Source organism: Balaenoptera borealis (assembly GCF_965194805.1).
Source record: "Balaenoptera borealis genome assembly, chromosome: 9".
Taxonomy (NCBI): domain Eukaryota; kingdom Metazoa; phylum Chordata; class Mammalia; order Artiodactyla; family Balaenopteridae; genus Balaenoptera; species Balaenoptera borealis.
This window is the reverse complement of record NC_138873.1, coordinates 9,286,701-9,314,396: the sequence shown is the minus strand read 5'-3', so window position 1 is coordinate 9,314,396 and position 27,696 is coordinate 9,286,701. Positions and strand designations below refer to the sequence as shown.

The window sequence follows — 27,696 nt, the reverse complement described above, 5'->3', positions numbered from 1 at the left end:
CCGGTTTAGTTGCTCCGCAGCATGCGGGATCTTGCTGGACCAGGGTTCGAACCCGTGTCCCCTGCATTAGCAGGCAGATTCTTAACCACTGTGCTACCAGGTAAGTCCCAGAGTCACTTATTTTTAAAATTACTAGTTTAGATTTTCTTTTTTCTTGAATTAGTCTTGATAATATCTATTTTTCAAGAAAATGGGCATTTAAGTTTTCAAAATCATTAGCATAAAGCTGTTCATGCTATTCCTATGATCTTTCTATCCCAAAATTGCCTATCTTTTTTGTTCCTAGCATTATTTGTGCCTCTTCTTTTTTACTTTTGAGCAGTCTTCTAAAAGCTTATTAATAGAAAAAAATCATTTATTAATTTTTATCATCTACTGCTTTTGCTGAGCATCTCTATTTTATTTTGCTTTGTTTTCTATTTCTGCTCTTCACTATTTTCTTCTTTCTTTCTTTGGATTCACTCTGTCCTTTTTGCAACTTCTTCAGTAATACTTAACATATTATGAGCATTTCCTGCTGTTTCATAAATGCATTTAAGAGCATAAATTCCACTCTAAGTTTTGCTTTACTTCAATTTCACAAGTCCTGATATTTCCACTGTGATTTTCTCTAATCCATGGATTAGTTTGTTTTTAGTCTCTAAACATACAAAATTTCCGAAGATTATCTTTTTATTGTGCTATATGACATAGATTCCTTGGAATTATGGAGACTTGCTTTGTTACCTAGTTGCAATCAATATTTATAAACGTATCACATAAACTTACTCTTCGTTATGGGCAAAATTTAGTATATCCGTTATATGAAGCTTGTTAACTATGTTGTTAAAAAGGGATTCAACCCTACCCATTTGGAACCTGGAATGCGGCTGGTTAATAACCAAGTAAAGGTTTTGATTCTTGAAAGCTTAATGGAAGAAGTGCTTAGCTCTTTCCATCAGAACAACCACTATGGGAGGGATGCCACCCTATAATGGATACAAGATTTTATTCAAGGACCTATTATGTCCAGGACTGTTCAAAGGGTTATACAGAAGTACTCGACTTGTGTTAAAAATAACACCAGAAATAGGCCTCCTCCCCCTCATATGGAATTCAGGAGGAGGGGGTGGTGAGGGGGGCAGCCCAGGGAAAGACTGGCAGGTAGATTTCATGGTTATGCCCAAGACTAAAGGAAACTTTCGTTATCTACTGGTAATGGTAGACACTTTTACAGGCCGAGTGAAAGCACTCCTGTGTCAGACAGAAAGGGCTTCTGGGGGAGTGAAGTCCTTACTTAAAGAAATAATTCCCAGGATTGGACTCCCCAGCTCAATTCAGAGTGACAACAGATGAGCTTTTGTTGCCAGTAGTACACAAGGGGTTTCAGAGCAACCTGGAATAAAATGGAATTTACATGCATCCTGGAGATCCCAGTCAACTGGGAAAATGGAGAAGAGGAATTATACTTTGAAAGGACTATAGACAAAATCTGTCAAAAAACTGATTTAACATCGGACAAAATATTGTCATTTGCACTGTTTAGAATCAGGGTGGCCCCTAGAAGCAGACTCCAATTGAGTCCTTATGAGATACTGTACGAGAGACCATTCCTCTATTCTGAGTTGCTAGGCAGACAAATTTCTTTTTTTTTTTAAATGGTGAGTCTTTTTTTTTTTTTTAATAGTTTTAAATTTATTTATTTATTTATTTATTTTTGGCTGTGTTGGGTCTTCGTTTCTGTGCGAGGGCTTTCTCTAGTTGCAGCAAACGGGGGCCAGTCTTCATCGCGATGCACAGGCCTCTCACTATTGCGGCCTCTCTTGTTGCGGAGCACAGGCTCCAGATGCGCAGGCTCAGTAGTTGTGGCTCCCAGGCCTAGTTGCTCTGCGGCATGTGGGATCTTCCCAGACCAGGGCTCGAACCCGTGTCCCCTGCATTGGCAGGCAGATTCTCAACCACTGCGCCACCAGGGAAGCCCCAAATTTCTGATCAGAAGTAAAAGAATTAGATACTATGAGGTTATGTACAAACACTGGAATTAGTTTTGAATGCTATTCATAGATTTTCCAATAACAGGATTAAGTACCCTACAGATTTCCCCCACCATCAGATAAAACCTGGGGAACAGGGAGCTTTGAAAAACCTGGAAAGAAGTACTCCCAGAAAACCAACCACAACCCCAGTGGGTAGAGCCTTATCAGGTTTTGCTAGTAACTAACTCTTCTGTTAAACTTGAAGATGTTAAGCTTTGGATCCATTCCCAAGTGAAGGGGTGATCCCTCTTGCCCATCACCACAATAAAGGAGAAAACTGCTGCTGAAAGCCATTAACAGATCTTAAAGTCCTCTTTAGAAGAAACAGTAAGAAACAAAGGGGATGGCTCCTTACATTAAGGTAAGGACTGTAATTTTTCTGTTGCTGGAGGAAAGTCATATTATCTGTGTACCAAAACCCTGCCTTTGTTTGATCCTGGAGTCTAGTTGTGACTCCTTCTTAAGATAAAGTTACTTTACTCTTTCACTATAATTACACTACTCTGGAACTGAAGTACCCATTTCTTTCACACTCTCATTTAGACCTAGAAAATAATGGCAAAAATGCCAAGTACCACCTCTGGGAACAGGCCTATGTAAACACCCAGCAAAGCTTTTTGAGCATGCTGATCCAACTGGAAGCCAAAGTGGCATGTAAGCAATGGCCCACTATACTGGGGTGCAGAAAGCCAGAAAGCCAAGCTTTGGGAAACCTATGGCCCCACCCTGGGCTATGGGATATTTTGAGCAGTAACTGTAAGTTACACCACTGCATCTGGACGGCCTCAGCTCCCTGGATTAATAAAAAAGGGCTATATCAGGTAGTACAACTGGTAGGCAAAGGGGGCAGGAACATTTTCCAGAGACAGCACATACTGCCTATGGGAAGCCACTGGGCCCTGGTGAATAAAGAAGCTGTGCCCCACATTTGGACGCCAGTCTCCACGTTGAGCTGCACTTTGAAAAGCAACATTTGGTTCTGCCCTCAAACCCAGTGGGACTCAGAGACCACTCTGACTTGGCCCACAAGAAAGACCCCCATACAAGATAACATATGGTATATGGGAAAAGGAAAGTTCTGCTGAGAAAGAGTCAGTAATGAGACAGTCGTTATATCTGATGGGTATTGTAACAATAACGCCTTCAGTATGAATGACACAGGAATTTGGTGCAATTATGGTACAGTCAGGAAACTGTAATGTAAAAAAATAAATGTATGATAACACTGATGTAGATGACTATATGTATTGGAACTGGAACTAACCCCCCGACCCCCCACTCTACTGTGTAAGTTGAGGACAGCTGGCCTGAGGACAGATTGGAGGAAAAATCTGAACTAGTCCAGCAGGTCTTGCAAGAGAGTGCTAAAGAATTCCACTGAGTACAGATAATGGTAGACAAGGGAGAAAAGCGAATAGTGCAACTAACAAGAGACTATGCAAACACTGTTCAGGAATCATCAGTTGGTTTTCTTCTTTTCCAGTCCATGGGAAATTTTTATTAAAGAGAAGGCTGCTGTCTTTCTGACAGTCATTCTCTCATTTTTCTTACAGAAGTGTTATTGTAAGAGAAGGATATAGCAAGCTAAGAAAAAGAAATTTTAATGTTAAGCCCTGGGGCATCACCTGGTCACCTCACCACCTACCAAACAGAAAATTGTGCACAAGCTGATCACATTCCCCAGGGCCACCTCCCTCACCTTGCCTTTAAAACCCCTTCCCTGGACTTCCCTCATAGTGCAGTGGTTAAGAATCTGCCTGCCAATGCAGGGGACACGGGTTCAAGCCCTGGTGCAGGAAGATCCCACATGCCATGGAGCAACTAAGCCTGTGCACCACAACTACTGAGCCCACGTGCCACAACTACTGAAGCCCACACGCCTAGAACCTGCACTCCACAATAAGAGAAGCCACTGCAATGAGAAGTCCACACATTACAATGAAGAGTAGCCCCCGCTCGCCGCAACTAGAGAAAGCCCATGCGCAGCAACAAAGACCCAACACAGCCAAAAATTAATTAATTAATTAATTAATTAATTAAAAAAAAAAAAAACAACCCAAGAAACCTTCCCTGAAAGCCAGCACAGAGTTAGGGTCTTCTGACCATTAGCCGCCTGTACTACTTTCTTGGTACCTTGCAATAAATGCTGTACTTTCCTTCACCACAACCTGGGTCCGCAGACTAGGTTTGCTGTATGTGAGGCAAGTGGACCCAAGTTTGGTTCAGTAACACACACTTAAACAGCACATACAAAGTCTCACACCCTCTGGTACCCAGGGCAGAAGCAGTAATTTGAAGGGAGCCTGGGTAAGACCTACCTGCTGATCTTGGAGAATCTCCCACAGAGGCAGGAGAAATATAATATAATATAATAACCAGAAAATATAAACCAGCTTTACAAAAAATGTTAAAGTGACTTCTCTAAGCGAAAAAGAAAACGCCACAACTAGAAACATTAAAATTACAAAAGGAAAAAGCTCATTGGTACAGACAAATATACAGTAAAGGTAGCAGATCATCCACACACAAAGCTATAGGAAGGTTAAAAAACAAAAGTAGTAAAATCATCTATATCCACAATAAGCAGTTAAGGGATACACAAAACAATTGGATGTAAAATATGATGTCAAAAACAGTAATCACAGGCACAGGGGCCTATGATTAAGCCCTGGGGCCTCACCTGGTCACCTCACCACCTACCAAACAGAAAATTGTGCACAAGCTGATCACATTCCCCAGGGCCCCCTCCCTCACCTTGCCTTTAAAACCCCTTCCCTGAACTTCCCTGGTGGCGCAGTGGTTAAGAATCTGCCTGCCAATGCAGGGGACACGGGTTCGAGCCCTGCGCTTAATCATAGGCACACCTCTTGAAATGAAGAGATCAGCAACTTGAAACAATCACACATTATATATAGATTGTTATACATAAACCACATGATAACAACAAACCAAAAATCTATGATACACACACAAAAAAAGAGAAAAGAATCCAAGCAAAACACTAAAGACAGTCATCAAATAACAAGAAGAGAATAAGAAAGGAACAAAAAACAACTACAAAAAACAAGCTAAAAACAATTACCAAAACGGCAATAGAGACATACATATCAATAATTACTTGAAATGTAAATGAACTAAGTGGTCCAATCAAAAGACACAGAGTAGGGGCTTCCCTGGTGGCGCAGTGGTTGAGAATCTGCCTGCCAATGCAGGGGACACGGGTTCGAGCCCTGGTCTGGGAAGATCCCACATGCCACGGAGCAATTAGGCCCGTGAGCCATAATTACTGAGCCTGCGCGTCTGGAGCCTGTGCTCCGCAACAAGAGAGGCCGCGATAATGAGAGGCCTGTGCACCGCGATGAAGAGTGGCCCCCACTTGCCACAACTAGAGAAAGCCCTCACACAGAAACGAAGACCCAACACAGCCATAAATAAATAAATAAATAAATAAATAAATAAATAAAAAAGACACAGAGTAGATGAGTGGATTCAAAAACAAGACCTGTATATATGTTGCCTACAGGAGACACATGGCATATCTAAAGACATGCAAAGACTGAAAGTGAGGGGATAGAAAAAGGTATTCCATGCAAATGGAAAGAAAAGAAAGCCAGGGTAACAATATTTATATGAAACAAAATAGACTTTAAAACAAAGACTGTTACAGGAGACAAAGAAGGACATTACATAATAAATAAGGGAATCAATCCAAGAACATTTAACAATTATAAATATATATGCACCCAACATAGGAGCACTTACATACATAAAGCAAATATTAACAGACATAAAGGGAGAAATCAACAGTAACACAATAATAGTAGGGGACTTCAACATCCCACTTCCATCAATAAAGAGATCATCCAGACAGAAAATCAATAAGGAAATACTGGCCTTAAATGACACATTACACCAGATGGATTATATATACGTATATAAAACATTCCATCCAAAAGCAGAAGAATGCACATTCTTTTCAAGTATACATGGAACATTCACCAGGATAGATCACATGCCAGGCCAGAAAACAAGCTTCAGTGAATTTTTAAAAAGATCAAGCATCTTTTCTGACCACAACTCTATGAGACTAGAAATCAACTACAAGGGACTTCCCTGGTGGTGCAGTGGTTAAGAATATGCCTGCCAATGCAGAGAACACGGGTTTAAGCCCTGGTCCGGGAAGATCCCACATGCCACAGAGTAACTAAGCCCGTGCGCCACAACTACCGAGCCTGCGCTCTAGAGTCCACACAAGCTACAACTACTGAAGCCCGTGCGCCTAGAGCCCATGCTCCACAACAAGAGAAGCCACTGGAATCAGAAGCCCGTTCACCTCAACGAAGAGCAGCCCCTGCTCGCCACAATTAGAAAAAGCCCACGCACCTCAATGAAAAGTAGCCCCCGCTCGCCACAACTAGAAAAATCCCGTATGCAGCAACAAAGACCCAACACAGCCAAAAATAAATAACTAAATAAATTTATTAAAAGAAAAAACAATCAACTACAAGAAAAAAGACTGCATAAAACCTCCACAAATGTGTGGAGGCTAAACAATATGCTACTAAACAACCAATGGATCGCTGAAGGAATCAAAGAGGAAACCAGAAAAATACGTGGAGACTAATGAAAACAAAAACCCAATGATCCAAAATCCATGAGATGCAGAAAAAGCAATTCTAAGAGGGAAGTTTATAGCAATAAAAGATTACCACAGGAAACAAGAAAGAAATCAAATAAACAACCTAACCCTACACTTAAAGGAACTAGAAAAAGAAGAACAAACAAAACCCAAAATTAGTAGAAGGAAAGAAATCATAAAGATCACAGCAGATTTAAATGAAATACAGACAAAGAAAACAATAGAAAAAGTCAATGAAACTAAGAGCTGGTTCTTAGAAAAGCTAAACAAAATCAGTAAACCTTTAGCTAGACTCATCAAGAAAAAAAGAGGGTCCAACTCAATAAAAACAGAAGTCAGATGCTACAACTGACACTGCAGAAATACGAAGGATCATAAGAGACTACTATGAACAACTATATGTCAATAAAGTGGACAACCTAGAAGAAACAGACAAATTCCTAGTAATGGACAATCTCCCAAGATTGAACCAGGAAGAAATAGAAAATATGGACAGACCAATTATCAGTAATGAAACTGAATCAGTAATTTAAAAAAAAAAAAAGAAAAAAGAAAACTCTTAATGAACTAAAGTCCAGGACCAGATAGCTTCACAGGTGAATTCTACCAAACATTTAGAGAAAAGTTAACACCTACTCTTTCAAACTACTGCAAAAAACTGCAGAGGAAGGAATGTTTCCCAACTCATGCTACAAGGCCAGCATCACCCTGATACCAAAACCAAACAAAGATATCACAAAACAATAATGTTACAGACCAATATCACTGATGAACATAGATGCAAAAATTCTTAACAAAATATTAGGAAACCGAATCCAACAGTACATTAAAAGGATCATACACCATGATCAAGTGGCATTTATCCCAGGGAGGCAAGGATTTTTCAATACCCACAAATCAATCAATGTGATACATCACATTAACAAACTGAAAAATAAAAACGATATGATCATCTCAATAGATGCAGAAAAAGCTTCTGACAAAATTCAACATCTATTTATGATTAAAAAAAAAAACTCTCCAGAAAGTGGGTATAGAGGGAACATACCTCAACATAATAAAGGCCATATATGACAAGTCCATATCTAACATCACACCAATGGTGAAAAGCTGAAAGCATTTCCTCTAAGACCAGGAACAAGACAAGGGTGCCTGCTCTCTCCACTTTTATTCAACATAGTTTTGGAAGTCCTAGCCACAGAAAACAGATAAGAAAAATAAATAAAGGGAACCGAAACTAAAGGGAAGAAGTAAAACCGTCACTGTTTACAGATAACATGACACTTCAGACACAGCAATTCCTAAGATGCCTACTAGAGCTCATTAATGAATTCAATAAAGCTGCAGGATACAAACCTAATATACAGAAATCTGTTGCATTTCTATCCACTAACAATGAACTGTCAGAAAGAGATATTAAGGAAACAATCCCATTCACAATAGCATCAAAAAGAATTTAAAACCTAGGAATAAACCTAGGAGGTAAAAGACCTGTACTCAGAAAACTACAAGACACTAATGAAAGAAACATAAGATGACACAAACAGATGGAAAGATATACCATATTCATGGATTGGAAAAATTAATATTGTTAAAATGACCATACCGCCCAAGGCAATCTACAAATTCAATCAAATCCCTATCAAAATCCCAATGGCATTTTTCACAGAACTAGATCAAATAATTTAAAAATTGTATGGAAACAAAAGACCCCAAATAGCCAAAACAATCTTGAGAAAGAAAAACAGAGATGGAGGAATCACATCCCTGACTTCAGACTATACTACAAAGCTACAGTAATCAAAGCAGTATGGTACTGGCACAAAAGAGACATACAGATCAACGGAACAGAATAGAGAGCCCAGAAATAAACCCACACACTTATGGTCAATTAATCTATGGCAAAAGAGGCAAGAATAGACAATGGGGAAAAGACAGTCTCTTCAATAATTGGCGTTGGGAAAACTGGACAACTACATGTAAAAGAATGAAATTAGAACATTTTCTAACATCATATACAAAATAAACCCAAAATGGATTAAAGACCTAAATGGAAGACTTGAAACCATAAAACCCATAGAAGAAAACACTGATGGAATACTCTCTGACATAAATTGTAGCAATATTTTTTTTTAATCTGTCCCCTAAGGCAAAGGAAACAAAAGCAAAAACAAACAATTGGGACCTGATTAAATATAAAAGCTTTTGCACAGCAAAGGAAAACATCAACAAAATGAAAAGACAACCTACCGAATGGAAGAAGATATTTGCAAATAATATGACCTATAAGGGGTTAATATCCAAAATATATACACAGCTCATACAGCTCAACATTTTAAAACACCCAATTAAAGAATGCAGAAGACATGAATAGACGTTTCTTCCATAGGAGATACACAGATGGCCAACAGGCATGTAAAAAAATTCTCAACATCGCTAATTAGGAGACAAATGTAAATAAAAACCACAATGAGATGGCACCTCACACCTGTCAGAATGGCTATCATCAAAAAAAACACAAACAATAAGTGCTGGCAAGGAAGTGGAGAAAAGGGAACCCTCATACACTGTTGATGAGAATGTAGATTGGTGCAGCTACTGTCGAAACAGTCAGGAGGTTGCTCAAAAACTAAAATAGGGGTTTCCCTGGTGGTGCAGTGGTTAAGACTCTGTGCTCCCAATACAGAGGGGCCAGGTTCAATCCCTGGTCAGGGAACTAGATCCCACATGCATGCCACAACTAAGAAGCCCACCTGCCGCAACTAAGGAGCACACAGGCCGCACCTAAGGAGCCAGTAAGCAGCAACTAAGGAGCCTGCCTGCTGCAACTAAGACCTGTTGCAATCAAATAAATACATATTTTTTTAAAAACCTAAAAACAGAACTATCATACAATCCATCAATTACACTCCTGGGTATATATCCAAATAAAACTAAAATGCTAATTCAAAAAGATACATGCACCCCAATGTTCACAGCAGCATTGTTTACAATAGCCAAGATATGGAAGCAACCTAAGTGTCCATCAACAGATGAATGGATAAAGAAGATGTGGGTATATATATACAATGGAATAATATTCAGCCTTAAGAAAGAATGAGATTTTGCCATTTGCAACAACATGGATGGACATGGAGGGTATTACGCTTAGTGAAATAAATCAGACACAGAAAGACAAATACTGCATGTTATCACTTGTATGTAGAATCTAAAAAATAAAAAAAACTAGTGAATATAACAAAAAAGAGACATACAGATATAGAGAATAAACCAGTGGTTACCAGTGGGTAGAGGGAATATGGAGAGGCAAGATAGGGGTAGGGGATTAAGAGGTACAAACTACCACATATAAAATAAATAAGCTACAAGTATATACAGTGCAGCACAGGGATTATAGCCAATATTTTATAACTATAAGTGCAGTATCCTCTATAAAATTTTGAATCATTGAGACTGGTACAAGTTGGCAGAGTAGAAGGACGTGTGCCCACTCCCTCTTGCGAGAGCACCGAATCACAACTAACCGCTGAACAATCATCAACAGGAAGACACTGGAACGCAACAAAAAAGATACCGCACATCCACAGACAAAGGAGAAGCCACAATGAGATGGTAGGAGGGGCGCGACCACAATAAAATCAAATCCCAAAACTGCTGGGTGGGTGACTCAAAAACTGGAGAACACTTATACCACAGAAGTCTACCCACTGAAGTGAAGGTTCTGAGCCCCATGTCAGGCTTCCCAACCTGGGGGTCTGGCAACAGGAGGAGGAATTCCTAGAGAATTAGACTTTGAAGGCTAGCGGGATTTGACTGCAGGACTTCGACAGGACTGGGGAAACAGACTCCACTCTTGGAGGGCACACACAAAGTAGTGCAAGCATTGGGACCCAGGGGGAAGGAGCAGTGACCCCATAAGAGACTGAACCAGACCTACCTGCTAGTGCTGGAGGATCTCCTGCAGAGGCAGGGGGTGGCTGTGGCTCACTGTGGGGACAAGGAAACTAGCAGCAGAAGTTCTGGGAAGTTGTCCTTGGCATGAGCCCTCCCAAAGTCTGCCATTAGCCACATCAAAGAGCCGGGTAGGCTCCAGTGCTGGGTCGCCTCAGGCCAAACAACAAACAGGGAGGGAACCCAGCCCCACCCATCAGCCGACAAGCAGATTAAAGTTCTACTGAGCTCTGCCCACCAGAGCAACAACCAGCTCTAACCACCACCAGTCGCTCCCATCAGGAAACTGGCACAAGCCTCTTAGATAGCCTCATCCAACAGATGGCAAACAGCAGAAGCAGGAAGAACTACAATTCTGCAGCCTCTGGAAGGAAAACCACATTGACAGAAAGATAGACAAAATGAAAAGGCAAAGGACTTTGTACCAAATGAAGGAACAAGATAAAACCCCAGAAAAACAACTAGATGAAGTAGAGATAAGCAACCTTCCAGAAAAAGAATTCAGAATAATGATACTGTAGATGATCCAGGACCTCGGAAAAAGAATGGAGGCAAAGATCAAGAAGATGCAAAAAATGTTTAACAAAGACCTAGAAGAATTAAAGAAAAAACACCTAGAAGAATTTAAGAACAGAGATGAACAATACAGTAATTGAAATGAAAAATACACTAGAAGAAATCAATAGCAGAATAACTGAGGCAAAATAACGGATAAGTGACTGGGAAGACAGAATGGTGGAATTCACTGCCATGGAAAAGAATAAAGAAAAACGAATGAAAAGAAATGAAGACAGCCTAAGAGACCTCTGGGACAACATTAAACGCAACAACATTCGCATTACAGGGGTCCCAGAAGGAGGAGAGAAAAAGGACCCAAGAAAATATTTGAAGAGATTATAGTTGAAAACTTCCCTAACATGGGAAAGGAAATAGCCACCCAAGTCCAGGAAGCGCAGAGAGTCCCATACAGGATAAACCCAAGGAGAAACACGCCAAGACACATAGTAATCAAACTGGCAAAAATTAAAAACAAAGCAAAATTATTGAAAGCAACAAGCAAAAAACGACAAATAACATACAAAGGAACTCCCATAAGGTTAACAGCTGATTTCTCAGCAGAAACTCTACAAGCCAGAAGGGAGTGGCATGATATATTTAAAGTGATGAAAGGGAAGAACCTACAACCAAGATTACTCTACCCGGCAAGGAACTCATTCAGATTCAATGGAGAAATCAAAAGCTTTACAGACAAGCAAAAGCTAAGAGAATTTAGCACCACCAAACCAGCTCTACAACAACTGCTAAAGGAACTTCTCTAAGTGGGAAGCACAAGAGAAGAAAACGACCTACAAAAACAAATCCATAACAATTAAGAAAATGGTAATAGAAATATACGTATCAATAACTACCTTAAACGTGAATGGATTAAATGCTCCAACCAAAAGACACAGTCTCACTGAATGGATACAAAAACAAGACCCATATATATGCGGTCTACAAGAGATCCACTTCAGACCCAAGGACACATACAGACTAAAAGTGAGGGGATGGAAAAAGATATTCCATGCAAATGGAAGCCAAAAGAAAGCTAGAGTAGCATATCAGATAAAATAAACCTTAAAATAAAGAATGTTACAAGAGACAAGAAAGGACACTACAAAATGATCAAGGGATCAATCCAAGAAGAAGATATAAAAATTATAAATATTTATGCACCCAACATAGGAGCACCTCAATACATAAGGCAACTGCTAACACCTATGAAAGAGGAAATTGACAGTAACCCGATAACAGTGGGGGACTTTAACACCTCACTTACACCAATGCACAGACCATCCAAACACAAGCTTTAAATGACACAACAGACGAGATAGATTTAATTGATATTTATAGGACATTCCATCCAAAAACAGCAGATTACACTTTCTTCTCAAATGCCCACGGAACATTCTCCAGGATAGATCACATCTTGGGTCACGAATCAAGCCTCAGTAAATTTAAGAAAATTGAAATCATATCAAGCATCTTTTCTGACCACAGCGCTATGAGATTAGAAATCAATTTCATGGGAAAAAACGTAAAAAACACAAACACATGGAGGCTAAACAATACGTTACTAAATAACCAAGAGATCACTGAAGAAATCAAAGAGGAAATCAAAAAATACCTACAGACAAATGACAATGAAAACACGACAATCCAAAACCTATGGGATGCAGCAAAAGCAGTTCTAAGAAGGAAGTTTATAGCAATACAAGCCTACCTCAAGAAACAAGTAAAATCTCAAATAAACAATCTAGCCTTACACCTAAAGGAACTAGAGAAAGAAGAACAAACAAAACCCAAAGTTAGCAGAAGGAAAGAAATAATAAAGATCAGAGCAGAAATAAATGAAATAGAAACAAAGAAAAGAATCGCAAAGATCAATAAAACTAAAAGCTGGTTCTTTGAGGAGATAAACAAAATTGACAAACCATTACCCAGACTCATCAAGAAAAAGAGGGAGAGGACTCAAATCAATAAAATTAGAAATGAAAAAGAAGAAGTTACAACAGACACCACAGAAATACAAAGCATCCTAAGAGACAACAACAAGCAACTCTATGCCAATAAAATGGACAAACTGGAGGAAATGGACAAATTCTTAGAAAGGTATAACCTTCCAAGACTGAAGCAGGAAGAAACAGAAAATATGAACAGACCAAACACAAGTAATGAAATTGAAACTGTGATTTAAAATCTTCCAACAAACAAAAGTCCAGGACCAGATGGCTTCACAGGTGAATTCTGTCAAACATTTAGAGAAGAGTTAACACCCATCCTTCTCAAACTCTTCCAAAACATTGCAGAGGAAGGAATACTCCCAAACTCATTCTATGAGGCCACCATCACCCTGATACCAAAACCAGACAAAGATACTACAAAAACAGAAAATTACAGACCAATATCACTGATGAATATGGACGCAAAAATGCTCAACAAAATACTAGCAAACAGAATCCAACAACACATTAAAAGGATCAGACACCATGATCAAGTGGGATTTATCCCAGGGATGCAAGGATTCTTCAATATACGCAAATCAATCAATGTTATACACCATATTAACAAATTGAAGAATAAAAACCATATGATCACCTCAATAGATGCAGAAAAAGCTTTTGACAAAATTCAACATCCATTAATGACAAAAACTCTCCAGAAAGTGGGCACAGAGGGAACCTACCTCAACATAATAAAGGCCATCTACAACAAACCCACAGCAAACATCATTCTCAGTGGTGAAAAACCAACCATTTCCTCTAAGGTCAGGAACAAGACAAGGATGTCCACTCTCACCATTATTATTCAACATAGTTTTGGCAGTCCTAGCCACGGCAATCAAAGAAGGAAAAGAAATTAAAGGAATACAAATTGGAAAAGAAGAATTAAAACTGTCACTGTTTGTAGATGACATACTACACATAGAGAATCCTAAAGATGCCACCAGAAATCTACTAGAGCTTATCAATGAATTTGGTAAAGCAGCAGGATACAAAATTAATGCACAGAAATCTCTTGCATTCCTATACACTAATGATGAAAAACCTGAAAGAGAAATTAAGGAAACACTCCCATTTACCAGTGCAACAAAAAGAATAAAATACCTAGGAATAAACCTGCCTAGGGAGAAAAAAGACTTGTATGCAGAGAACTATAAGACACTGATGAAAGAAATTAAAGATGATACCAACAGATGGAGAGATATACCATGTTCTTGGATTGGAAGAATCAATACTGTGAAAATGACTATCCTACCCAAAGCAATCTACAGATTCAATGCAATCCCTATCATATTACCAATGGCATTTTTTACAGAACTAGAACAAAAAAACTTAAAATTTGTATGGAGACACAAAAGACCCCAAATAGCCAAAGCGGTCTTGAGGGAAAAAAACGGAGCTGGAGGAATTAGACTCCCTGACTTCAGACTATACTACAAAGCTACAGTAATCGAGACAATATGGTACTGGCACAAAAACAGAAATATAGGTCAATGGAACAGGATAGAAAGCCCAGAGATAAACCCATGCACTTATGGTAAAGTAATCTATGACAAAGGAGGCAAGGATATACAATGGAGAAAAGACAGTCTCTTCAATAAGTGGTGCTGGGAAAATTGGACAGCTACATGTAGAAGAATGAAATTAGAACACTCCCTAACACCATACACAAAAATACACTCAAAATGGATTAGAGACCTAAATGTAACACCAGACACTATAAAACTCTTAGAGGAAAACATAGGAAGAACACTCTTTGACATAAATCACAGCAAGATCTTTCTTGATGCACCTCCTAGAGTAATGGAAATAAAAACAAAAATAAACAAATGGGACCTAATGAAACTTAAAAGCTTTGCAAAGCAAAGGAAACTACAAACAAGACAAAAAGACATCCCTCAGAATGGGAGAAAATATTTGCAAATGAATCAACAGACAAAGGATTAATCTCCAAAATATGTAAACAGTTCATGCCGCTCAATATTAGAAAAACAAAGAACCCAATCAAAAAATGGACAGAAAACCTAAATAGACACTTGTCCAAAGAAGACATACAGATGGCCAAGAAGCACATGAAAAGCTGCTCAACATCACTAATTATTAGAGAAATGCAAATCAAAACTACAATGAGGTATCACCTCACACCAGTTAGAATGGCCATCATCAGAAAATCCACACACAATAAATGCTGGAGAGGGTGTGGAGAAAAGGGAACCCTCTTGCACTGTTGGTGGGACTGTAAATGGATACAGCCACTATGGAGAACAGACAGTATGGACGTTCCTTAAAAAACTAAAAATAGAATTACCATATGACCCAGCAATCCCACTACTGGGCATGTACCTAGAGAAAAGCATAGTTCAAAATGACACATGCACCCTAATGTTCACTGCAGCACTATTTACAATAGCCAGGTCATGGAAGCAACTTAAATGGAAGCAACCTAAATGCCCATCGACAGACGAATGGGTAAAGAAGATGTGGTACATATATACAATAGAATAGTACTCAGCCATAAAAAGGAACGAAATTGGGTCATTTGTAGAGACATGGATGAATCTAGAGACTGTCATACAGAGTGAAGTAAGTCAGAAAGAGAAAAACAAATACCGTATATTAACGCATATATGTGGAACCTAGAAAAATGGTACAGATGAACCGGTTTGCAGGGCAGAAACAGAGACACAGATGTAGAGAACAAACATATGGACACCAAGGGGGGAAAGTGGTGGGGTTATGGTGGTGGTGTGATGAATTGGGAGATTGGGATTGACATATATAAACTAATATGTATAAAATGGATAACTAATAAGAATCTGCTGTATAGAAAAATAAAATTCAAAAAATTTTTTGAATCATGTTGTACACCTAAAACAAATATTCTAAATCAACTGTACCTCAAAAAAAATAAATTAATTAAATGTTTTACATTTCACTCTGTCCTAAAATATAGTTAGCTGGGTTTAGAATTCTAAATTAACAGTAGGTTTCCTTAAGCATGTTCATGCTACTTCTAGTGACATTTCATCTGATACTTATTGAGGCTCATAAGAAATCTGTTGTAAGTCTACTTTTTGTTTCTTTGCAGGCAAAGTATAAAGAGGTTTATAATATTCTCTGTAGAACCACACTGCCTAGTTTCAAGTCCAGTTCCACCAACAACCTATATTAGTTGTGTCTTTTATGATGCTCTGACATCTCGGGGCCTTGAGGACCCAGGAGGCGACTGCCCCTTCCAGGGTTAGCTAAGTCTTAGAAACTGCAAAGAATTTTGCTTCTGAGCACACCTTTCACATGCAAACCAACCAATCCTTAGTCTCTACTCTGCAACGCCTCCTTTATTTATCATACACCATGCCAATATTCCCCTCACCCTGAATCAACCCAGGGCCAGGTATCAGACAACTAGGGACCTCCCCTACAGGCCAGAGGCTGCCAAAATTATTCAATCTATCCAACCCTAAACTTGTTCAGCTTGCCTATCCTGTCTTATCCATTCCTTCCCATGAAAATCACAACAAAGGCTCTGGCCCATGGTTTCCCTCTCACTCCTTCTACACCGAGGAACCCTAATGTGTCCCCATGTGGCTGTGCATGGCATGGCACATCCCCTCTTCTTGGAAACAACACTAAACTCTTCTTTCAAGGCAGCTGTCTTTGTGTCTGTCACCTTACCATCCATGATTAAAAAGAAATCCTGAGTACACTTTAAAACACAACTAGACATATGATTATGGGCTAACCTCTCTGTGCCTCACTTTCCTCATCTACAAAATAGCAGTAGTAATAGGACTACTTTAAAGGGTTACTATAAATATTATATGAGTTGATACATGTAAAGCACACAGAATAGTGCATATTCCAAGTTAAGTGCTCAATAAATATTACTTATCATTATCATGATTATTTTATTTCATCCGCCAGTTTTAAGATCTTTTGTTTCTGATGTTCTTAAATGTCCCTATTTTATGTCTGTGTATGGGATTGTTTTTATACATACTGCTCAGGATTTGGTGTGCTCCATTCTATTTTTTCCTTCTGCTACTCCTATTAGATGTATGTTAGACTTTCTTACTCTATACCCCAAATATCAGCTTCTTCCATATTTTCTACCTTTTTCTGTCCCTGACATGCATTATGGATTGTTTCCTCAAATCTATCTTCCAATTCATCCTTTATTTAGCTGTATTTAGCTTGCCATTCAATCTATCTACTATTTCAATAACTTTCTTTTACTTCTAAAACTTCTATTTGGCTTACTTTCACACTTGCCTGCTCTTTTTACACACTATTCTGTTTCTGTCCTAAATTATGACAGATTGTAAAAATGGCCACAAGTTATTCCTTTTCCTATGTGAATGTTCCTTGCTAGTGCCTTCCCATACTATGGACTAGTCTTACAACTGACTTTGGCCATAAGACAACAGAAACGTGATGCAGGCAGAGACTTGAGAAGCACTTGCACACTGAGGCTTCTGTCTTTGCTGCTCTTGAGAACTGTGTGACCACACCATGAAAAGATGCCCAGCTTACTCTGCTGAATGAAAAGAGAAATGCTGCTGAATATCCCCATTTGCCCAAACACCAGTACAAACTGACAGCCAGCACCAACTGGCAGGCATATGAGGTAATCTCTAGCTAACCAGTCCCTAGCTGACCCTACAAAACCCATATTCAACCCTTAGACTTATAAGCAATAATAAAATGGTTGTTTTAGTAACTGAGCTTTGGAATAGTTTACAGTGCAGCAAAAAGCTAACTGATACATGTGGTTTCTAAACCTTCCTTTACACTTTAAACATACTTATTTTAAAGTTTCTCTGTTGGAACCACTATTTCTAATAATTAGGGCTGGCTATCCTTCACGGTGGTTTGTCTATATGCTTTGCAATCTTTGATTGAAAGCTCATCTTCAGTGGGTATATTTTCTGTGGGAGTCCTATGTGCTCTGGGCCAACTGTGCACACAGCAGTTTTAAACTTTCTTGGTCAAAGTATGACAGGTATTACAAATTTCTGGATTTCTCAACCTGGGTTCCCAGCACTATGAGGACAGTATGAATTCAAACCCCACAACCATAAGTGGTTTTAATCAGAGTTCCAATTTCCACTGTTTAATGCTCTTGGTAAAAGAAAGTTTTCATGCTGTTTCTATAGTCTAATGGAAAAAATTTGCTAGTCCCTATTTCCTTGAAAGTGTACACCTTCAAGACAATCACCTTTAAGCTAGGCTGACTTTAACTCTGTTGCACATAAGGTCCAAGTAATTAAGGTCTCTTATCAGTTTCTGATAATCCTATAACTTGCTTCAAGCATTCCCTCAGTGCTACAACTTTTCCTGAGTTTCCTCTTCTCTTCCTTCTCACAATTCCAAGTTCTTTCACTGCATCCTAACTAAAAGTTTCATGTGTATGGAAGGAGCAGAGGATGCTGCCTGGAAGTAAAAGTAACTTCTTAAATCTGAGCACATTATTCCCCTGCTTCAAATCTTTCAATAATTCCCCATTGCCCACATCAGTGTTTCTTAATATACTGACCTCTAGAAAATCAGTGGCCCTAAGTTGTCTATCAAGAGTGCTACAGGTTTGCCTCTCAGTTTCAGAGGAAAAAGTGATAAATTTTTTTTTTATGGCTGCACTGGGTCTTCGCTGCTGTGCATGGGCTTTCTCTAGTTGCAGCGAGCGGGGGTTACTCTTTGTTGCAGTGTGCAGGTTTCTTATTGTGGTGGCTTCTCTTGTTGTGGAGCACGGGCTCTAGGCACACGGGCTTCAGTAGTTGCAGCACATGGGCTCAGCAGTTGCGGCACGCAGGCCCTAGAGCATGTGGGCTTTAGTAGTTGTGGCACATGGGCTCAGTAGTTGTGGCACACAGGCTCAGTAGTTGTGGCTCGCAGGCTCTAGAGCGCAGGCTCAGTAGTTGTGGCACCTGGGCCTAGCTGCTCCGTGGCATGTGGGATCTTGCCGGACCAGGGATTGAACCCATGTCCCCTGCACTGGCAGGCAGATTCTCAACCACTGTGCCACCAGGGAAGTCCCTGATAAAAAAATTTTGTTCATATACTTTTTTTTTCTATTTTTAAGGTGTTTTAGACATAGTAATATTAACCCTTTAAATGAAACAGCTCTAAGGTTTTGATAAATGCCATCAAATCAAAATTTAAAACAGTCTTATCAACCCAAACAATTCTGTCCCCTTTTGTAGTCAAATCTCTTCCACACCTAGTTCTGAAAACCACTGATCTGTTTTCTGTCACTATAGTTTTGCCTTTGCAAGGATGTCATATAAACGAAATCACACAGTATGTAGCCTATGAGTCTGGTTTCCTTCACTTAGCAAAAGGCAACTGAGAATCATCCGTGTTGTTGTATTAGTAATTCATTTTTTTTATTGCTTAGTACCATTCCATTGTATGGATATACTAGTTTGTTTATACATTCCCCAGCTGAAGGATATTTGGCTTGTTTTCAGTTTCTGGTGATTATGAACAAAGTAGCTATAAACACTTGCATACAGATTTTTTTGTGTTAACATAAGTTTTCACTTCACTTGGGTAAAAACCTAGATGTGAGTCATAAGGTAAATGTATTTTAACTTTATAAGAAACTGCCAAACTTTTCCAAAATGGATATACCATTTTGTATTACCACCAGTAAATTATTAGAGATCCAGTTGTACTGCATCTTCATTCACACTTGACAGGGTCAGTCACTTTAATTTCATGCATTCTAATAGGTGTGTAGTAATATCTCATTACGGTTTTAACTTGCATTTCTTTTTTTTTTTTTTTTTTTGGATGTGGACCATTTTTAAAGTCTTTACTGAATTTGTTACAATATTGTTATTTTATGTTTTTGGTTTTTTGGCCACAAGGCATGTGGGATCTTAGCTCCCCAACCAGGGACTGAACTTGTACCTCCTGCATCAGAAGGCAAAGTCCTAACCACTGGACCGCCAGGGACGTCCCACTTTCATTTTTTTAATGGCCAGTGATGTTGAGCATCTTTTCATGGGTTTATCTGCCATCTCTATTTATTCTTTGGTGAAGAGTCTGTAAAAAACTGTTTGCCCTTTTTTTTTGGCTGCACCACGTGGAACGCGGGATCTTAGTTCCCCGACCAGGGATCGAATCCATGCCCTCTGCAGTGGAAGTGCAGAGTCTTAACCACTGGACTGCCAGGGAAGTCCCTGCCCATTTTTAATAAGGTTGTTTGTTTCCTTATCACTGAGTTTGGGGAGTACTTTATATATATTCTGGATAAAAGGTCTTTGTTAGACATATGATTTGTAAACATGTTCTTCCAGCCTACAGCTTGTCTTTTCATTCTCTTAAATGTGTTTGCAAAGAGCAAAAGTTCTCAATTTTGATGAAGTCAAATTAATCAACTTTTAACTTTATGGATCATGATTTTGGTGTGTCATAAAAGAAATCTTTCCTTAACCCAAGGTCACCAAGTTATTCTCCCATACTTTTCTCTAGGAAATTAACAGTTTTAGGTTTTACATTTAGGTTTATGATCCATTCTGAGTGGATTTTTGTATAGAGTGAAAGTTATAGATTAGGGTTCTTTTTTTTTTTTTATATGCATATGCAATTGTTCTAGAATCATTTGTTGAAAGGACTGCTGTTTCCCCATTTAATTGCATTTGCATCTTTGCCAAAAATCAATTGACTGACCATGTGTATACATGTCTATTTCCGCACTGTTTCACTGATCTATACGTTGACTCAACCTTTTTTCCAATGCCACATTCATCCTGATTACTGTATATTTACAGTAGACTTGAAATCAGGTAGTGTGTATCTTTGAACTTTGTTGTTTTTTTTTCAAAATTGTTTTTGCTACTCCAGTTTGCCCTTCCATATAAATTTAAGAATCAGCTTGTCTATTTCTACAAAAAAATTCTTCTGAAATTTCGATTGAGTCTTCCAATCCATTAATATGGATTATCTACTTGTTCAATCATCTATTATGTTTTTCACATGTTTGGTAATTTCCAGCATACAAATATTGCATATACTTTTAAAGAGTTATACCAAAGTATTTTATGATTTTTAGTAAAATTATAAATAATTATTTGGTTTTTTTAAATTTCAATTTCCAGTTTTTCACTACTAGTATATAAAAACCACTGAGTTTTGTGTATTTCCTTGTATCCTGTGACCTTGCTAAGCTTACTTATTAATTTTGGGACCTTTATTTGTAGATTGTTTTGGATCTTTCTACATAGACAGTTATGTTGCCTGTGAATAGAGACAGTTCAATTTCTTCCTTTCCAATCGATATGCCTTCTATTTCTTTACCTTGCTTTACTTCACAGGCTAGGACCTACAGTACAATGGTGAATAAAAGTAGTGAGAGCAAATATCCTTGTATTGTTCCTGATCTTAGGAGAAAAGTATTCAGTCTTTCACCATTAAGGATGATGTTAGCTGTAGACTCTTTGTAGCTGTCCTTTCTCTCTTTGAGGACATTCCCTTCTATTCCCTTCTACTCTGAATTTTGTCAGAAGCATTTTGTGCATTAATTAAGGTGAACATATGATGTTTCTGTAGTCTGTTAATATAATACATTTCCTCGATTAATATTCCCAGAATAAATCTCACTAAGTCACGATACAATATCCTTTTTAAATATTGTTTTGGATTTGCTAGTTGTTTTTTTTTTTTTAATTTTTGGCTACATTGGGTCTTCGTTGCTGTGCGCGGACTTCCTCTAGTTGCGGTGAGCAGGGGCTACTCTTCATGTGGTACGCTGTCTTCTCATTGCGGTGGCTTCTCTTGCTGTGGAGCATAGGCTCTAGGCATGCAGGCTTCATTAGTTGTGGCTCGCGGGCTCCAGAGCACAGGCTCAGTAGTTGGGGCGCACAGGCTCAGTAGTTGGGGCGCACAGGCTTAGTTGCTCCATGGCATGTGGGATCTTCCCGGACCAGGGCTCAAACCCATGTCCCCTGCATTGGCAGGCAGATTCTTAACCACTGAGCCACCAGGGAAGCCCCTGCTAGTATTCTGTTAATATTTTTTGTGTCTATGTTCACAAGAGATACTAATCTCTAGTTTTCTTGTGATGTCTTTGGTTTTCACATCAAGGTATTCCTGGTCTCATAAAATAAGTAGGCAAGTGTTCCATCTTCTTTTATGTTCTGGAAGAGTTTATGTAGAACTGTATTCTTTCTTCCTTAAAAAGTTTTAAGTAGGATTCCCACATTATCTTTTTAAGGTCTTAGGGTCTAAAGTGACATGCTCTCTTTCATTCCTGAGTTATGAGGATTTGTGTCTTTTTGTTTTTTCTCACCATTTTCTTTTTTTTTTTTATGGGGGTATAGTTGTTTTACAATGCTGTGTTAGTTTCTACTGTACAGTGAAGTGGAGTTCCCTGCGCTATACAGCAGGTTCTTATTAGTCATGTATTTTATACATATTAGTGTATATATATCAATCCCAATTCATCCCACCACCTCCCCCACCCCTCTGCTTTCACCCCCTTGGTGCCATACATTTGTTCTCTACATCCGTGTCTTTTCTCTCTTTTTTTTTCAGCCAGTCTAGCTAGAGTTTTCTCAATTTCATTGATTTTTTCAAAGACACAGGTTTTAGTTTCATTGAGTTACTCTCCTGTTTTTCCATTATCAATTTCATTGCTTTGTGCTCTTAATAGTCTCTGCCTTGTGCTTATTTTGATTTGAAATAGCTCTTTTTTCTCAAGCTTCTTAAAATTGAAGCTTAGATCACTAATCTAAAATCTCCTCTTTGCTAATGTAAATATTTAATGCTAAAAATTTCCCTCTAAGCATTGATTTGACTGCATCCTTCACATTTTGATATGCTGTTTTTTTTCTTTCATTCAATTAAAAATATTTTCTAATTGCACTGTGACTTCCTCTTTGACCCATGGGATATTTTTAGAAGTATCTTATTTAATGTCCAAATATTTGGGAATTTCCAGGTATCTTTATTATTGATTTTTAGTTTAATTCCATTGTGGTTGGAGAACAGGCTTTGTATATTTTCAATTCTTTTAAATCGTGGCTTGCTTTATGACACAGAATATGGTCTCTCTTGATGAATATTCCATACTCACTTGAAAAGAATGTATATTCTGTTGTTGCTGGGTAGAGGGACCTACAAATGACTATTAGCTCAAGCTAGTTGATGGTGCTTTTCAGGTGTTTTCTTCCTTACTGATTTTATGTCAAGTCATTTTGTTGATTACTAACAGAGGAGTGTTGAAGGCAGGGGCCAGTCAATCACGAAAGTCCTTTTTAGCTAAATTAAGGAGTATGAAGCTTACCCTGAGTTATGGAAGCTGACAGGAGATTAACTTTAAGAAATAGAACAATAAGATTAAAAATTTTTCTTTAGAAAACTTGACAAGATTGAAAATAGGTTGGAGAAGAGCTAAAGTAGAGATGCGGAGAACCAATAGGGAGGCTTTTAACAATAATCAAGGAGAAACATGTACTTGAATTAAGGCAGTAGCTCTGAGAATAATCAAGAAAAAACAGACTTAAGGAGATAATAAGAGAAAAGAATCTGATAAACAACTGGGTGAGAGATGGAGAGGAATGGATAAAAGGGAAGAGGCAATTATGATTCTCAGTTTCTGGTTTGGATTACTGAGTATATAAGGGATAACATTTACCAGAACAGAAAAATACAAGAAGAGAAATGGATTTGAGGGAAAGGATGAATTCCCAATTTCAACATGCTGAGATGAAAGTTCTTGTAAAATATTCATGAAAGATGTCCATTAAGCTATGTGGGCTCAGCAGAGAGGTCTACACTATAGATATAGATTTATGTCATCAGCACATATTATTAATTGAAACCATAGTTTTGGATGAAGTTATTGAAGATCAGCATATAAACCAGTGTTTCTCTAAATGTCACCCTAAAATTATCTGCAGATTATTAAAATGCAAATTCCTAGACACCATTTTAGATTAAATTTATCTAAGTCTCATAGGCTGAAACCAAGGTGTTAGCTGGGCTGTATCACTTATTGAAAGCTCTGAGGGAGACTGCACTTCCAGGCTCATTCAGGCTGCTGGCAGAATTCAGTTCTATTCAGCTGCAGGACTGAGGTCCTTGTTTCCTTGCTAGTTGTTGTCTGAGTGCCACCCTTCACTCTCAGAGCCCTCCCTCTAGTCTTTGCAGGTAGTCCCTTACATCTGAGAACCAACAACAGCTTATCCTTCTCACATTGCCACATCTCTGACTCTTGTTTTCCTCTTCCACTTTTAAGGGTCTGTGTGATTACATTAGGCTCTCCCAGAACATCTAAAATAATCTCCCTACCCTAAAATCTGTAACCTTAATTCCATCTGCAAAGTCCCCCTTTCCTTGTAATGTAACATATTCACAGGTTCCAGGGATTTGGGCATGGACATCTTTGGGGTGCCAGTATTCTGCCTACCACAAGCAGTCTGATACAAGTCATTTTGTAGACATATATTTTCATTTCTCTTGGGTAAATATCTAGGAGTGGAATTGCTGGGTCATAGTGCAGATATATGTTTAACTCTATAAAACACTGGGCACACAGCTGAATAAAGACTACATCACCTATCTTTCCTTCTTGTTAGTGTGTCACTGACTAAGAACTGGTTAATGGGTTTTAAGTGGATGTGTCATAAGCAACACCTGAGAAGCGTCCTTAAAGAGAAAAGTATGTGCCTTTCATCAAGCTTCCCCCTTGCTATGAGCAGGTGGCATTTGGAATTAAAGCAGTCATCTCAATCATGAGGTAGCATGCTAAGGATGGCAGAACAGCAAGACAGAGGAGTCTGAATCCCTGATGATCACAGAGCTGCTGCCATACCATCTGTGGCCTGCCTACCTATAGAATCATATGCATATTTAAGCCATTATTATATTTTCTATGTAATGCAGCCAAATCCAATTCTAACACATCACGGTTTTAAATATCTATATGCTAGTGATCCCAAAGTTGTACCTCCAGCCACAATCTTTCCAGACTCATCTATCCAACAGCTACTGGAACATTTCCACTTGGATGTAAAACAGGCCTTTCAAACTTAACTGTCCAAAACAGAATTCTTTATTTTTTCTCCCCGAACTCTTCCTCCTCTCATTCTCCTCATCAGCACCAAACAAATAGTAAATGGTTTTTTATAAATGGTGAATGATCTACCTCAGAGTTCAAGCAAAAAACATATATGTTGTCCTTGATTCTTTGCTTTCGCCTCACCTCGTATCCAAACCATGCACAATTCTTGTTCTCTGCCATCAAAATATATCCCAAATCCAGCCATTTTTTTCCATCCTCACTGTTATTACTCTAGTGCAAGTCACCATCATCTCTCATTTGCAATAGCATCCTCAATGGTGCTTTTGTAGCTTAAAAAATCCTTCCCAGAGAGATGAAAAAGTTCTGGAGATAGGTAGTAGTAATGGTTGCATGATAACATGAATATCACTGAACTGTACACCTAAAAGTGGTTAAGTTGGTAAATTTTATGTTACATGTATTTAACCCAAATAAAACAAACAAAAATCTTTCCTTGAGACAAGATAGCCTCCTATATTTCCTATATTTTTTTCTAAATATTTTTCATGTGTGTCTTTCACACTTAGGTCTTCAATCCATGTGGAAATTACTATTGTGAATGGTGTGAAGTAGGAATCTAATTTTGTCTTCAATCTATATGGATATCACATATCTCAGCATCATTTATTGAATACTCTGTGCTTTTGTAATACCAAAGCTTACCAAAGCTAACCTTATACTCAGCTTCCATATGTATGCGGACGTGTTTCTAAGCTCTCTATTCTGTTCCATGAGTCTACTTTCCTGTCCCTAAACCAATACCAGTAATTAAGACAGTAGTCTCAATTATCATGGCTTTACATTGTTTTGATATCTGGGAGGAAGAGACTTTATTTTTCTTCAAAATTGAGTTAGCAATTCTGGGTGCTTTGTCTTTTCATATACATGTTAGGTTCAGCATGTCAATTTCCATGAAAAACCATACAGCAATTTTAATTGGAATTGCAATGAATCTGTAGAATTGGAGAAAACTGACATCTTTATGATACTGAGTCTTCCTATCCACCAATATGGTATATCTCTCCATTTACCTGGTTCTTCTTTTATGTGTTTCAGTAGAGCATTATAATTTTCTCCTTAAAGGACTATGAAGCTTTAGTCTGATCTATTTCCAGATACCTTCAGTTTTTAATATAGTTATGAATAGTTATCTTTATTATTAAAATTCCTAGTTAGTTTTTGCTGGTGTGTAGAAGTTACTGTTTTACTCAGAAATCTGCTTGAACTGAAGGCCATTTCTGATGACCTCCTAACCAAAGAAGCCCTCCCCTCCCAGTCATTCTTTATAACTTCACATCAGTTAACCTTCTTGTTAACTGATTTTTAGTGTCCCTCTCCCCCACTATAACTAGTTGCTTGTTCACGATTGTATCCCCAGTGTCTAGAATAGGGTCTGTGTAACACGTAATTGTGCAAAATGTCTGCTGAATAAATAAATGAGGTCTTAAACCTGGATGATTTGGAAAATACAGGAAGAAAAGCAGATTTTGAAGTGAGGGTGGAGTGAGAACTAGTTCAGTTTGAGAGGCGAAGTTTAGAGTTCTCACAGGTCGTTAATGTGCAGGCATCAGGCCAGCACCTGGAGCACAAGAATGGAGGTTTGATGTGATGGAAGTGATGAGACCGTCAAGGAGGAGAATGCATTCAAGAAGGAAAAAAAAGAAAATATACTTGGGAAGAACTACACCTGAGTCAGATTAAAGAGAGATGGAGCGAACATGCACAACAACATGGAAACCAACCGGACGGGAAAGATTTGAAACACAGAAAGAGGGAAATAAATCGAAGAGCTAGGTTCGTAAATCACATGAACACACAATTAGAGAAGTACAATTTCATTTAAGGAACAGAAAGCAAGAACCTCATTTCTCCACTGGTAAAACCAATTGGAGAACGACACAGCTCTATTAGACCACAGATCCGAATTTGGGGAAGAGAGTAATTTTATTTTACTCTGGGTCTTTCACTTTAATATGACAATTACCGGTCTTGGAGGACCTATCAGCATTCAATCTATTCAACCTCTCGGGTCACAGCTAGACGCTACCGTCTGAAAGGTTCGGATTTAAACGAGGAGACTGTTTCCTCCTCATTTTCATCGTCTTGCCGTGACCACCGCGCCCGGGCTAAAGGTACCGGCAGATGCTCTTTGGGCCTTGGATTGTAACTAGAGAAGGGTGGCAACCGGGAAAGAAGAGTCGGGCTGCCGAGGCTGCGAGAGAGGCCCTCACCTCACGCCCAGCGGCGGGTCAGCGGGTCAGTCAGGGGCCGCGCCCCGTCGCAGCCCTCCCCACTCCCCGCCGTGCCGGGCTTCGCCAGGGCCCCCGCCCGCCCCCACGAGCCCAGCCTTCCCTTCCTACCTGCCGGCACGCAGACTCAGCCAGCCTCCAGGTCGGCAGGGAGACCACCACTCTCCGCCGCTCCCAGCCCGCGCGCGCCCCCGACCAGCGGCTGGCTGCACGTGACCCCGCCCTCACTGCA

At 39.0% G+C, this 27,696-nt stretch overlaps 1 protein-coding gene across 2 annotated transcripts in view; it reads right to left on the bottom strand.

Annotated features, from left to right (window-relative positions):
- SERAC1 (serine active site containing 1) overlaps positions 1–27,696 on the bottom strand; it is an 84,626-nt gene extending 56,930 nt beyond the window's left edge. For both annotated transcript variants that reach the window (XM_082404544.1, XM_082404545.1), the window contains exon 1: positions 27,576–27,696. The gene's annotated coding sequence lies outside the window, so the exon portion shown is untranslated. The remainder of the gene's footprint in view (positions 1–27,575) is intronic.